The sequence below is a fragment of the Dama dama genome, chromosome X (assembly GCF_033118175.1).
Source record: "Dama dama isolate Ldn47 chromosome X, ASM3311817v1, whole genome shotgun sequence".
Classification (NCBI taxonomy): domain Eukaryota; kingdom Metazoa; phylum Chordata; class Mammalia; order Artiodactyla; family Cervidae; genus Dama; species Dama dama.
The window spans coordinates 83,183,133-83,196,118 of NC_083714.1; the positions used below are offsets into that span (position 1 = coordinate 83,183,133).

At 36.8% G+C, this 12,986-nt stretch overlaps 1 non-coding gene across 1 annotated transcript; it reads right to left on the reverse strand.

The window, feature by feature from the left end:
• Positions 1-490: 490 nt before the first annotated feature.
• On the reverse strand, positions 491-597 carry LOC133053223 (U6 spliceosomal RNA). Its single transcript, XR_009692157.1, has one exon. It is a non-coding gene; the product is annotated as a U6 spliceosomal RNA (small nuclear RNA).
• Between the last annotated feature and the right edge of the window lie 12,389 nt (positions 598-12,986).

Genomic DNA, 12,986 nt, shown 5'->3' on the forward strand with positions numbered 1-12,986 from the left:
AGGAAAACATGGCTAAGATTGTCAAGACAGAAATCATGGTAATATTTTAATAAATACTTAAATGATTTAATGTTTTAATATGATAGTTTAATAGATATCTAAATAATAAGCATTATAAGTGGCTTAATAAATATATTTTGAAAAAAGCATCAATTCTTTGGTGCTCAGCTTTCTTTATAGTCCCACTCTCACATCCATACATGACTAGTGGAAAAACAATAGCTTTGACTAGACGGACCTTCACTGACATAGCAATGTTTCTGCTTTTTAATATGCTGTCTAGTTTGGTCATAGCTTTTCTTTCAAGGAGCAAGCATCAAATTTCATGGCTATAGTCACCATCTGCAGTGATTTTGGAGCCTACCAAAATAAAGTCTGTCACTGTTTCCATTGTTTCCCTATCTATTTGTCATGAAGTGACGGGACCAGATGCCATTATCTTAGTTTTCTGTATGTTGAGGTTTTTTTTTTTTTTTCCATTTATTTTTATAAAATTATGGAATGCTTCACGAATTTGCATGTCTTCCTTGTGCAGGGGCCATGCCAATCTTCTCTGTATCATTCCAATTTTAATATATGTGCTGCCGAAGCGAGCACTGTATTTTGAGTTTTAAGCCAACTTTTAACTCTCCTTCAATTTAATCAGCGGGCTCTTTAGTTCTTAACTTTGTGCCGTAAGGGTGGTGTCATTTTTGTATCTGAAGTTATTGTTATTTCTCCTGGCAATCTTGATTCCAGCTTGTGCTTCATCCAGCCTGGCATTTCTCATGATGTACTCTGTATATAAGTTAAATAAGCAGGGTGACAATATACAGCTTTGACATTCTCCTTTCCCTATGTGGAACCTGTCTGTTGTTCCATGCCCAGTTTTAACTGTTGCTTCTTGACCTACATACAGATTTCTCAAGAGGCAGGTCAGGTGTTCTGGTATTCCCATATCTTTAAGAATTTTCCAACAAAGAAGTTTGTTGTGATCCACACAGTCAAAGTCTTTGGCATAGTCAATAAAGCAGAAGTAAGTGTTTTTCTGGATGTCTTGCTTTTTTGATGATCCAAAGGATGTTGGCAATTTGATCTCTGGTTCCTTCATATGTGTGTGTGTGTGTTTGTGTATACATGTGTATATATATATATATATATATATATATATATATATATATATATATATATATATATGTATGTGTGTGTGTATATATATGTATGTGTGTGTGTGTGTATATATGTGAACTTTTCTATTGTGCTTGATAAAGACTTGAGAAAGAATATCCCCCCCAAAAGAAAGATAAATTGGAAAACATAAACTAATGAAATCAAAGCACTGAATATGAAATAGAAAACGTGAAGCAAACTAGATAAAAGTAAAAGGTCATCATATAGCCCAGTTGTTTTTAACATGACTGCTCATTAGAAATATGTCTGGTGGTTTGAAGGAAAAAAAGAAATACCTGGGCAAAAAATTCCAAAATAATTCTGATAGGCATCTTGATTTTAAAGTGATTACAGGTTTTTCTATTAAACAGTAGTTTTATTGGTATATAATGCTATTATTTTTCTGTTGACCAATCATGAGACAATGGTATTAAGTGAATAATAGTTACATAATCACAATAGTAAGAGATGTCTATCAGTTTTTACCATCAATGGCCAGATAATAAAAGATAATTACAATTGCAAGCCATGATGGGAACATGATTAACCTAACAATATAAAATAATTGCATACAATTTGAAGGGTTAAGCAGAGTGACACAGTAAGTGGAAGTGCATACATGAACATGTTTTCATCTGCCCAGCCAGGCTATGTGTTTTGGTCTGTGCATTTAATCCATTTACATTTAAGTTAATTATTGATATGTACAATCACCTGGAGGAGGGCATAGCAACCCATTCCAGCATTCTTGTCCTGACAGAGGAGCCTGACAGGCTACCGCCCATGGGGTTGCAAAGGGTCAGACATGACTGAAGCAACAGCATGCGTGCACATGATCCTATTACTACTTTATTAATTGTTTTAGATTTATTTTGTGTAGGTTTTTTTCTTCTCTTGTTTCCTGTCTAGAGAAGTTCCTTTAGCATTTGTTCTAAAGCTGGTTCAGTGGTGCTGAGTTCACTTAACTTTTGCTTGTTGGCAAAGCTTTTCATTTCTCCATCAAATCTGAAGAAGAGTCTTGCTACATAGAATATTCTTGATTGTAGGTTCTTCCCTTTCATCACTTTAAATATGCATTTCGTTGATTGTATAGTTTCTGTTGAGAAATCAGCTGATAACCTGATAGATTCATTGTATGTTATTTGTCATTTTTCCCTTGTTGCTTTTGATATTTTATCTGTGTCTTTAATTTTTGCCAGTTTGATTACTATGTGTCTCAGTGTATTCTTCCTTAGGCTTATCCTGCCTTGGACTGTCTGTGCTTTCTGTATTTTGTTGATTATTTCATTTCCCATATTAGGGAAGTTTTCAGTTATTATCTCTTGAAATATTTTCTTGGGTCCTTTCTCTCTCTCTTCTTTGGGGGCCCCTATAATGCAAATGTTAGTGCGTTTAATGTTGTTCCAGAAGCCTCTTAAGATGTCTCCATTTTTTTCATACTTTTTTTTATAAGCTGCTCTGTGGCATTGATTTCCATCATTCTTTCCTCTAGGTCACTTATCTATTCTTCTGCCTCAGTTATTCTGCTATTGATACCTCCTAGAGTATTATTCATCTCTGTTTGTTTTTTAGTTTTTCTAGGTTTTTGGTAAACATTTCTTGCATCTTCTCCATTCTGTTTCTGAGATCCTGGATCATCTTCATTATCATTATTCTGAATTCCATTTCTGGAATGTTGCCTATATCCACTTCATTTAGTTTTTTTTTTTTTTTCTTTTTTTCCTGGAGTTTAATCTTGTCCCTTTCTCCGGGATATAACTCTGTTTTTTCATCCTGACTGACTTTCTATAATGTGGTTTTTGTTCCCACTGTGGGATGCAGTTCTTGCTGCTTCTGTCTGCCCTCTGGTGGATGAGGATAAGAGGCTTCTGTCAGCTTCCTGATGGGAAGGACATTGGTGGGGGAAAATGGGTGCTTCTCTAGTGGGGAGGCCCTGCTCAGTAAAGCTTTAATCCAATTGTCTGCTGATGAGTGCTCCCTCCCTGTCAGTTGTTTGGCCTCAGGCAACCCAGCCCTGGAGTTCTATGGCAGGGTTAATGGCAACCTCCAAAAAGGTTTATGCCAAGGGGGATCTTCCTGGACTGCTGCTGCCAGTGCCCCCAATCCTGTGGTGAGCCCCTGCTGACCCATGCATCCATATGAGACCCTCCAACACTAACGGGTAGTTGTGGTTTAGTCTCCTATGGGTTCATTGCTCTTTCCTCTGGGTCTTGGTACAAGCAAGGTTTCATTTGTACCCTCCATGACTGGAGTCTCTGTTTCTCCCAGTCCTGTGGAAGTCCCATAATCAAATCCTGCTGGCCTTCAAGGTCAGATTCTCTGAGCATTCCCATTCTCTTTGTTAGATCCCAAGGTTGTGAAGCCTGATGTGGGACTCAGAACTATGACAACAATGGGAAAACTTCTTTAGAATGATTGTTCTCCAGTTTGTGGGTCTCCCACCAGTGAGAATGGGATTTGATTTTAGAATGATTGCACCCCTTCTACTATCTCAATGCAGCTTATTCTTTGTCTTTGAATGTTGGGAATCTTTCCTTGGTGGGCTCCAGCATTGTCGTGTCAATGGTTGTTCAACAGTTGGTTGTGATTTTGGTGCTCTTGCAGGAGGAGATGAAGGCACATCCTTCGACTCTGCCATCTTGGCATTATGTTGATGTCTTTTAATATGCCATCTAGGCTAGTAATAGCTTTCCTTCCAAAGAGCAAGTGTCTTACTTTTCTGACTGTAGTCACCATCTGCAGTGATTTTGGAGCCCAAGAAAATAAAATCTGTGACTGCTTCTATTTTTTCTCCTTCTTTTTGCCATGAATTGATGGGACGGGATGTTACAATCTAAGTTTTATTCATGTGAGTTCCAGACCAGCTATTTAACTCTCCTCTTTCACTTTCCTCAAGAGGCTCTTTAGTTCCTCTTCACTTACTGCCATTTGAGTTACACCATCTGCAAATTTGAGTTTGCTGGTGTTTTTCCTGGTGATCTTGATTTCGCTTGTGCTACATCCAGACTGGCATTTCATATGATGTATACTGCATATAAGTTAAATAAGCAGGGTGACTGCATATAGACTCATCTTACTCCTATCCCAGTTTTGAACCAGTCTGTTGTTCCATATCTGGTTCTAACTGTTGCTCGTGACCTGCATAAACGTTTCTCAGGAGACAGGTAGGGTGTACTAGTATTCCCATCTCTTTTAAGAATTTTTCACAGTTTGCTGTGATCCACAGTCAAAGGCTTTAGGGTAGTCAATGAAGCAGATGTATATGTTTTTCTGGATGTCCCTTACTTTCTCCATGATCTAATGAATGTTGCCAGTTTGAACCCTGGTTCCTCTGCCTCTTTGATTCCCAAGTTGTACATGTGAAAATTATCAGTTCATGTACTGCTGAAGTCTACCTTGTAGGGTTTTGAGCATAATCTTGCTAGCATGTGAAATGAGTGCCTATATATTGTTGTTTGAACATTCTTTGGCATTGCCCTTCTTTGGGATTGAAATGAAAACTGATCTTTTTCTGGTCCTGTGGCCACTTCTGAGTTTTCCAAATTTGCTGACATATTGAATGCAGCACTGTAATAGTAAAAGCATTTAGGGTTTTAAATAGCTCAGCTGGAATTCCATCACTTCCACTAGCTTTGTTCAGTAGTAATGCTTAGTTAAGGCCCACTTAACTTCACTCTCTAGGATGCCTTGCTCTAGGGTAGTGAGCACACCCTTGTGATTATCTGGGTCATTAAGACCTTTTTTAAAGACTTCTTCTGTGTATTCATGTTATCTATTCTTAATCTCTTCCGTTTCTGTTAGTTCCTTACCATTTTTGTGTTTTATTGTGACCATCCTTGCATGAAATAGTCCCTTGATATCTCCAATTTTCTTTAAGAAATCTCTGGTCTTTCCCATTGTGTTTTCTCCCTCTATTTGTTTGGATTGTTAACTTTGGAAAGGCTTCTTATCTTTCCTTGCTGTCTCTGTAACTCTCCATTCAGTTGGCTATATATTTCCTTTTCTCCCTTGCCTTTTGCATCTCTTTTCCCTCAGCTATTTGTAAAACTGCCTCAGACAATCCATTTGCCTTCTTGTGTTTCTTTTTCTTTGGGATGGTTTTGCTCACTGTATCCTGTATAGTGTTATGAACCTCCACTCATAGTTCTTCAAGCACTCTGTCAGCCAGATCTATTTGTTATGTCCATGGTATAATCATAAGTGATTTGATTTAGATCATACCTGAATGACCTACTGATTTTTCCTACTTTATTCAATTTAAGGCTGAAATTTGCAATAAGGAGCTCATGATATGAGCCACAGTTAGCTCCAGGTCTTGTTTTTGAGGACTCTATAAAGATTCTCCATCTTCAGCTGCAAAGAATATAGTCAATCTGATTTCGATATTGTCCATTTGGTGATGCCCATGTGTAGAATCATCTCTTGGGTTGTTGGAAAAGTATGTCTGCTATGAACAACATATTCTTTTTTGAAACTGTTAAACTTTGCCCTTCTTCATTTTGTATTCCAAGGCCAAACTTGCCTGTTATTTCAGTTATCTCTTGACTTCCTACTTTTGTGTTCCAACCCTGTTTGATGAAAACGACCTCTTTTTCAGTTTTAGTTTTAGAAAATGTTGTAAGGCTTCATTGCACCAGTCAACATCAGCTTCTCCAGCATCAGTAGTTGGGGCATAGACTTGGATTACTGTGATACTGAATGGTTTTCCTTGGAATTGTAGTAAGATCATTTTGTCATTTTGAGGTTGCACCCAAGTACTACATTTCGGACCCTTTTGTTGACTGTGAGGGCTACTCCATTTCTTCTAAGGGATTCTTGCCCACAGCAGTGGATATAATGGTAATCAGAATTAAAGTCGCCCATTCCTATTCACTTTACTTCATTTATTTCTAAAATGTTGAAGTTCAATCTCTTATCTCCTGCTTGACCACATTCAATTTACCTTGATTCAATGGTTCATATGTCAGCTTCCTACCTTGGGCTAGAGTGCCCAAGACTGCAGGTGGAGAAACCTATGGTAATGACTTTTAGAAGTGGATTTATTTTACCACCTACAAAAGTGACAAATGTATTTATGAACCCACCTATATCTATGTTTGTTCAATTCATGAGTCAAAGAGGGACTCTCAAAGCAAATGAAAATTATATAGAAATCATTGAAAATACAAAATATTAAAATTGTGGGATATAGCTAAGCCAGTCTTCTAAAATAAATTTATAGCACTAAATGCTTACATTAGGAATGAGAAAAGGTCTTAAATTAATACTGTAAGTTCCAGCCTTAAGAAACTAGAAAAAGAATAACAAAACAAATCCAAATCATACAAATAAAGGGAATAATAAGAATAAGAATTAACATTATTAAATATAAAATTTTATAACTGAGAAAACAGCAACACCAAAAGTTTGTTCTTTGAAAAAAAATTTAAAAATTGGACAAAATTTTACTAAGACTAACAAAGATAGAAAGAAATAAGACATAAATCAGCAATATTAAAAATAAAAAATAAGATATAAGTACAGATTCTACATCCATTACCATGATAGCCATGGAGTTCTATTATCAATTTTATGCTCATAAAGTCAACAATTTAAAATAAATGGACTAATACCTCAGATGACACAAAACATGAGAACTGACCCAAGATGAAATAAATAGATGGAATAACCATATACCTATAATGAAAATCTAGATATGTAATTTAAAAGATAATAATCAGAAGCACTTCTGAGGTGGCAGAGTAAGAACTTTCAAAAATCTAGTTTTACATAAAACCAAAGTCAATTTTTCCAAAATCAAGTTTCTCAGTACTCTGGAAAATAAGCAAAGGCATGCAACAATTAGAGAAATATTATTGCAGACACATAGTTAAATCGTGGTAAGAACAATAATATTTTGAATATTATTTACTTTGTTCCCAACTTTCCCTCCCACCCTAAGAGGTAATATTTAAAACAAAAAGCCTCTGAACTACTGTTACCTAAGAAAATTAGCAGTTAACAGATTATTGGAAAAGGCAGAACAGGTTGGGAGTGCCTTAGGAGCGTAATCCACAGATAATTGTTAGTTTTGATACATCAGGCACCTCTCTAAAAACTGTACTGCTGTCCTCTCAGAAATTACTCTCAGAGTTCATTCTATGAGAAGAGCCAATTCCATAGATCATTTGCTTAAAAAAAAAAAAAAAAGAGCATCAATTATTTATGTATATATTTACCTATTACTGAGATAGCAGGTGGGACTCACACACACTGATGAAATATATATATATATGTATGTATGCATGCATATATATATATATGAAGGTAAAATTACATATATATGTATATATAAGTATATATATGCCTGCCATATATAATGTATTTATATGTATAAATAAATAAAACATATATATATGTATGTGTATATATATATATATATATATATATATACACATATACACACATATATAGAAGGCTTTGAAAAGTTCCAATACATTCCTGGGACTCTATCAAGAGAAGTTCACACATATGCTCAGTATTGTGTTCATGCCCAGGAAAGACCTGAAAATGTCCTAACCTCTCTCATCTGGCTGAACTTGATGCTCTGTGCTCTCTGTAAATGAAAAGTGAGGATTAATGCAGAGATATGCCTGCTTGAACATTGAAGTTATGTGCCAGCACACACAGAGAGCCATTGTCAAAGTCTTGGAAACGAAATGGTTCAAAAAATTGAAGGAAAGCACCTTCAATCACTAATTAACCACTAAACTGAGGATAAATAACAGTGGCAGTACATAACAAAGAAAACAAATTGCAAAACTAGTACAGAAAAGTCACTAAAGAAATAAGCAAGGGCAGCAATAATCAAAACTAATAGAACTAACAACAAACCCTGGGTAGAGAGAAGGAATCTGATCATAAGATTTGCCACATTATATAATTTAAAATATCTAGTTATCAACAAAAAATATGACAATTGAAAACAAACAAAAAAGTATGACCCACACACGAGTGAAAAGGCAATTGACAGAAATTGTCCCTGAGGTGGCCCACATGTTGGATTTACTAGACAAGACTTTACACCATCTACCATAATTATAAAAAAAGAAGCAAAGAGAATTTATGGAGTTGAAAAATAAATAAATACTTTTATTCATTATAAAAAATAAATAATAGCTAAAATAAGTAATTTACTATAGAAGCTCAATAGGAGATTTGAGTTGGCAAAAGAAAGAATAAGCAAATTTGAGGGCAAACTGATTAATATTTTACAGCCTGAGAAACAGAAAGAAGAAAAACAAATAGCCTCAGAGGCCGATGGAGCACTATCAAATGTATCAACATAGGCATTAAAAAAGTCTCAGAAGGAAAGAAGAGAAAGAAAGGAGCAAGAAGAATATTTTAAAAAGCAATTGCCAAAACTTCTCAAATTAGAAAAACAATCTACACATCCAAGAAGCTCAGGAAATTCCAGTACAATCATCATGAAGAAGTGCTCACTTGTATACTTTATAGTCAGACTTTTCAAAGGCAAAGCAAAGCAGCAAGAGAAACAACTCATCACATACAAGGCATCCTTAATATTTTTAAAGATGACATATCAAAAGAAGCCATGGTTGTCTGAGGAGGCTTTACAAATAGCTGAGGAAAAAGAAGTGCAAGGCAAGGGAGAAAGGAAAAGCTATACCCAACTGAATGCAGAGTTCTAGAGAATAGCAAGGAGAGGTAAGGACTCTTAAAAGAACACTGCAAATAAATAGAGGAAAACAATAGAATGGGAAAGACCAAGGATCTCTTCAAGAAAACTGTAGATATCAAGGGAACATTTCATGCAAGGTTGTACACAATAAAGGACAAAAACAGTAAGGACATAAATAAGCAGGGGAGATGTACAATCTGGGTTTAGAAAAGGCAGAGATCAAACTGCCAACATTTCTTGGATCATAGAGAAAAGGAGGGAATTCCAGAAAAAAAAAAAATCTGAGAAACCTGTATGTGAATCAAAAAGCAACAGTTCAGACTTTACATGAAATAACTGAGTGGTTCAAAATTGGGAAAATAATAACGCAATGCTGTATATTGTCACTCTGATTATTTAAATTCTATGCAGAATACATCCTGCGAGATGCTGGGCTGGATAAATCACAAGCTGGAATAAAGATTGCCAAGAGAAATATCAACAACCTCAGATATACTGATGATACCACTCTAATGGCAGAAAGTGATGATGAACTAAAGAGCCTCTTGATGAGTGTGAAAGAGGAGAGTGAAAGAGCTGGCTTGAAACTCAACATTCAGAAAACTAAGATCTTGGCATCCAGTACCATCACTTCATGGCAAATATAAGTGGAAGCAGTGACAGAGTTACTTTCTTGGGGTGCAAAATCATTATGGATGGTGATTGCAGCCACAAAATTAAAAGACACTTGATCCTTGGAAGGAAAGTTATGATGAACCTAGACAGCATATTAAAAAGCAGGGACATCATCTTGCTGGCAAAGGTCATTATGGTGATGACCTTTTATGGTGATGGTTTTTCTAATAGTCATGAATGGATGTAAGAGTTGGATCATAAAGAAGACTGACCATCAATGAATCAATGCTTTCCAATTGTGCTGCTGGAGAATACCTTTGAGAGTCCCTTGGACAGCAAGGAGATCAAACCAGTCAGTACTATAAGGTATCAACCCTGAATATTCAACCAAAGGAGTGATGCTAAAGCTGCAATACTTTAGCCACCTGATACAAAGAGCTGACTCATTGGAAAAGATTCTGATCCTGGGATAGATTGGAGGCTAAAGGAAAAGGGAGTGGCAGAAGATGAGATGGTTATATAATATCACTTACTCAATGGACATGAATTTGAGCAAACTCAGGGAGATAGTGAAGGACAGGAAAGCAAGTCATGCTGCAGTTCATGGAGCAAAAAAGAATCAGACATGACTAGTGACTAAATAGCAACAACACCATTACAAAAATAAAAATGTTGGATAGTAGCAAGTGTTGGCCAGAATGTGGAGACTGTAACCTCTATATACTGCTGGTGGAAATGTAAAATGTTATAACCACTTTAGAATATAATCTATCAGTTCATTAAAATGGCTAAACATAGAGTTATCACATGACCCAGAAATCCCACTTGTAGTTATAGACCCAAAAATAATTGAAAACCTAAGTTCACACAAAAGTTACAGAATATACATAGTATTATTATACATAAAAGCTGAAAAGTAGAAACAACCCAAATATTCACTAATGATATATGAATTAATAGATTTAATAGCTCAAGCGAGGGAATGAGATGTTAGAGTATGAGAATATGGAGCTCCCCCTCCAAAGCACATCAAAAATACAACTATATGTGGAACAGTTCTCACAGAAAATTATAAATGGGAAGAACTCCTATACAACCAATGCTGCAAAAAGATTCCATGTGACTGGATAGGATGGGAAAAAGGTATTGAGTCGGTATCTGAAACCCTGGGAAAGATCTGTAAAGAAGCAAGTTTCATCTTGGCAGACCCTCACCCTGGGGAATGAGCAAGTCAAGCCACAATCTGGGCATGCCAGTCCTGGGGAACTGTGCAGAGGAGACAAGCCCCCTTGCCTGCTGGGAAATCCCTTGAGATAGATAGAAAGTCTAGAGAAACACAGTATCTACTTGTGAGGAATTTGCACATGATAACTTGCTAAAAATAAAAGCAGAGAGTGCTTTGAGGCAGTGGTACCAGCCTTGTGACCTTGCCCAATCTAAAGGAACAAACACTCCAGCCCCACTCACTCCACAATATGGCCTAGCATGGACCTCGGTAAAGATTCAGTAGAGCTCCACAAAGACTGACCAGGGTGCCTAGGGTATGATCTAGGTATAGATGTGGAGCCCATTGTCAGAACATTCAGGGGGCAGTGGATGGGGCTTCAGCAGACATTGCCAGTGTGTGTGCATGGTGCACCGCAGGAGTGCACCATGGTTAAGCACTGAATCTCAGATAGAGAGCCCTTGGACAAGAGTATGCAACAGTTTGTTTCTCAAAGAGAGTGTCCCAGCTTCACATACTCAACAACACAGCTTAGTGCTAGATCTAGGTCAGAGTAAAACCTACAATATGCTGCTTACAGGAGATTGTTTTCAGGGCAAAAGAAATACACAGACTGAAAGTGAAATGAAGGAAATAATATTTCATGCAAATGGAAACAACAAGAAAGCAAGGGTAGCAATACTCCTATCAGGCAAAATAGACTTTAAAAAAATCCACAAAAAAAAGACAAAAATCAGCATTATATAATGATAAAGGGATCAATAGAAGAAGAGGTTATTGCACTCCTTAACATATGTACACCTGATATTGTGATAACTTATGGTGAACTGTGTCAGATTCATGATCTTGGAAGAAAAGAATTTAGCTGCAGGACCAAAGACAAGGCTTGTTCACACAGAGATTTTGTGTAGCAGAGTTTTATTACAGTGGAAAAAGGACAAAGAACTCTTCTGACACAGACATCAGAAGTAGGCAGAGAGTGCCCCACTTGCTGGCCTTATCAAGGCCTTATATAATTTTTCAGTTGGTTACTAGCAATAGAAAGGTCTTACTAGGCCCACTCCCACAACATACCACTTACGATACCAAGATTAGTCAGAAGGTTTCTATTAAGAAGGAGAGACATGTCCTCAAGAAAGATACATTGTTGTTATATAATCATTAACACAGAGCTTAAGGAAAAACATACCCTTGAGTAAGATGGGTTGTTTTGTTCTATAATCATTAGCTCTGGGCTTAAAGAAAGTTATTCTTAAAGAGTGTTGTCATAATAACTCAGAGTTTTTTTTTCTATTTATTTTTATTAGTTGGAGGCTAATTACTTTACAATATTGTAGTGGTTTTTGTCAGAGTTTAAGAAAAGAACTTCTAATGTGATTAAGACAAAGGAATATAGAAAAAAAAAGTTTGTCATTTTATCCTCTTCAAGTAGAAATTGAAGAACTAAAAAACCTCTTGATGAAAGAGAAAGAGGAGAGTGAAAAAGTTGGCTTAAAACTCAACAATCAGAAAACTAAGATCATGGCATCAGGTCCTATCACTTCATGACGAATAGATGGGGAAACAATGGAAATGGTGAGAGATTTTATTTTGGGGGGATCTAAAATCACTGCAGATGGTGACTGCAACCATGAAATTAAAAGACCTTTGCTCCTTGGAAGAAAAGCTATGACCAACTTAGACAGCATATAAAAAGGAGACATAACTTGACCAACAAAGGTCCGTCTAGTTAAAGCTATGTTTTTTCCAGTAGTCATGTATGGATGTGAGAGTTGGACTATAAAGAAAGCTGAGTGCTGAAGAACTGATGCTTTTTAACTGTGGTGTTGGAGAAGACTCTTGAGAGTCCCTTGGACTACAAGGAGATCCAACCAGTCCATCCTAAAGGAAATCAGTCCTGAATATTCATTGGAAGGATTGATGCTGAAGCTGAAACTCCAATACTTTGGCCACCGGATGTGAATAACTGACTCATTGGAAAAGACCCTGATGCTGGGAAAGACTGAAGGCAGGAGGAGAAGTGGACGACAGAGGATGAGATGGTTGGATGGCATCACTGGCATTATGGACATGAGCTTGAGGAGGGTCTGTGAGTTCGTGATGGACCTGGAAGCCTGGCATGCTGCAGTCCATGGGGTCACAAAGAGTTGGACACCACTGAGGGACTGAACTGAACCTCTTCAAGGGCTTCACACCCCTTTTTCTTCCTCGAGTGTTCAAGACCCCTTTCTCCTCCTCGAAGTGCCCTGAATTCCTTATGAACCTACCTAAGAATTAACTCTTTCAACTGGAGCATCAAAGCATATGAAATAAATA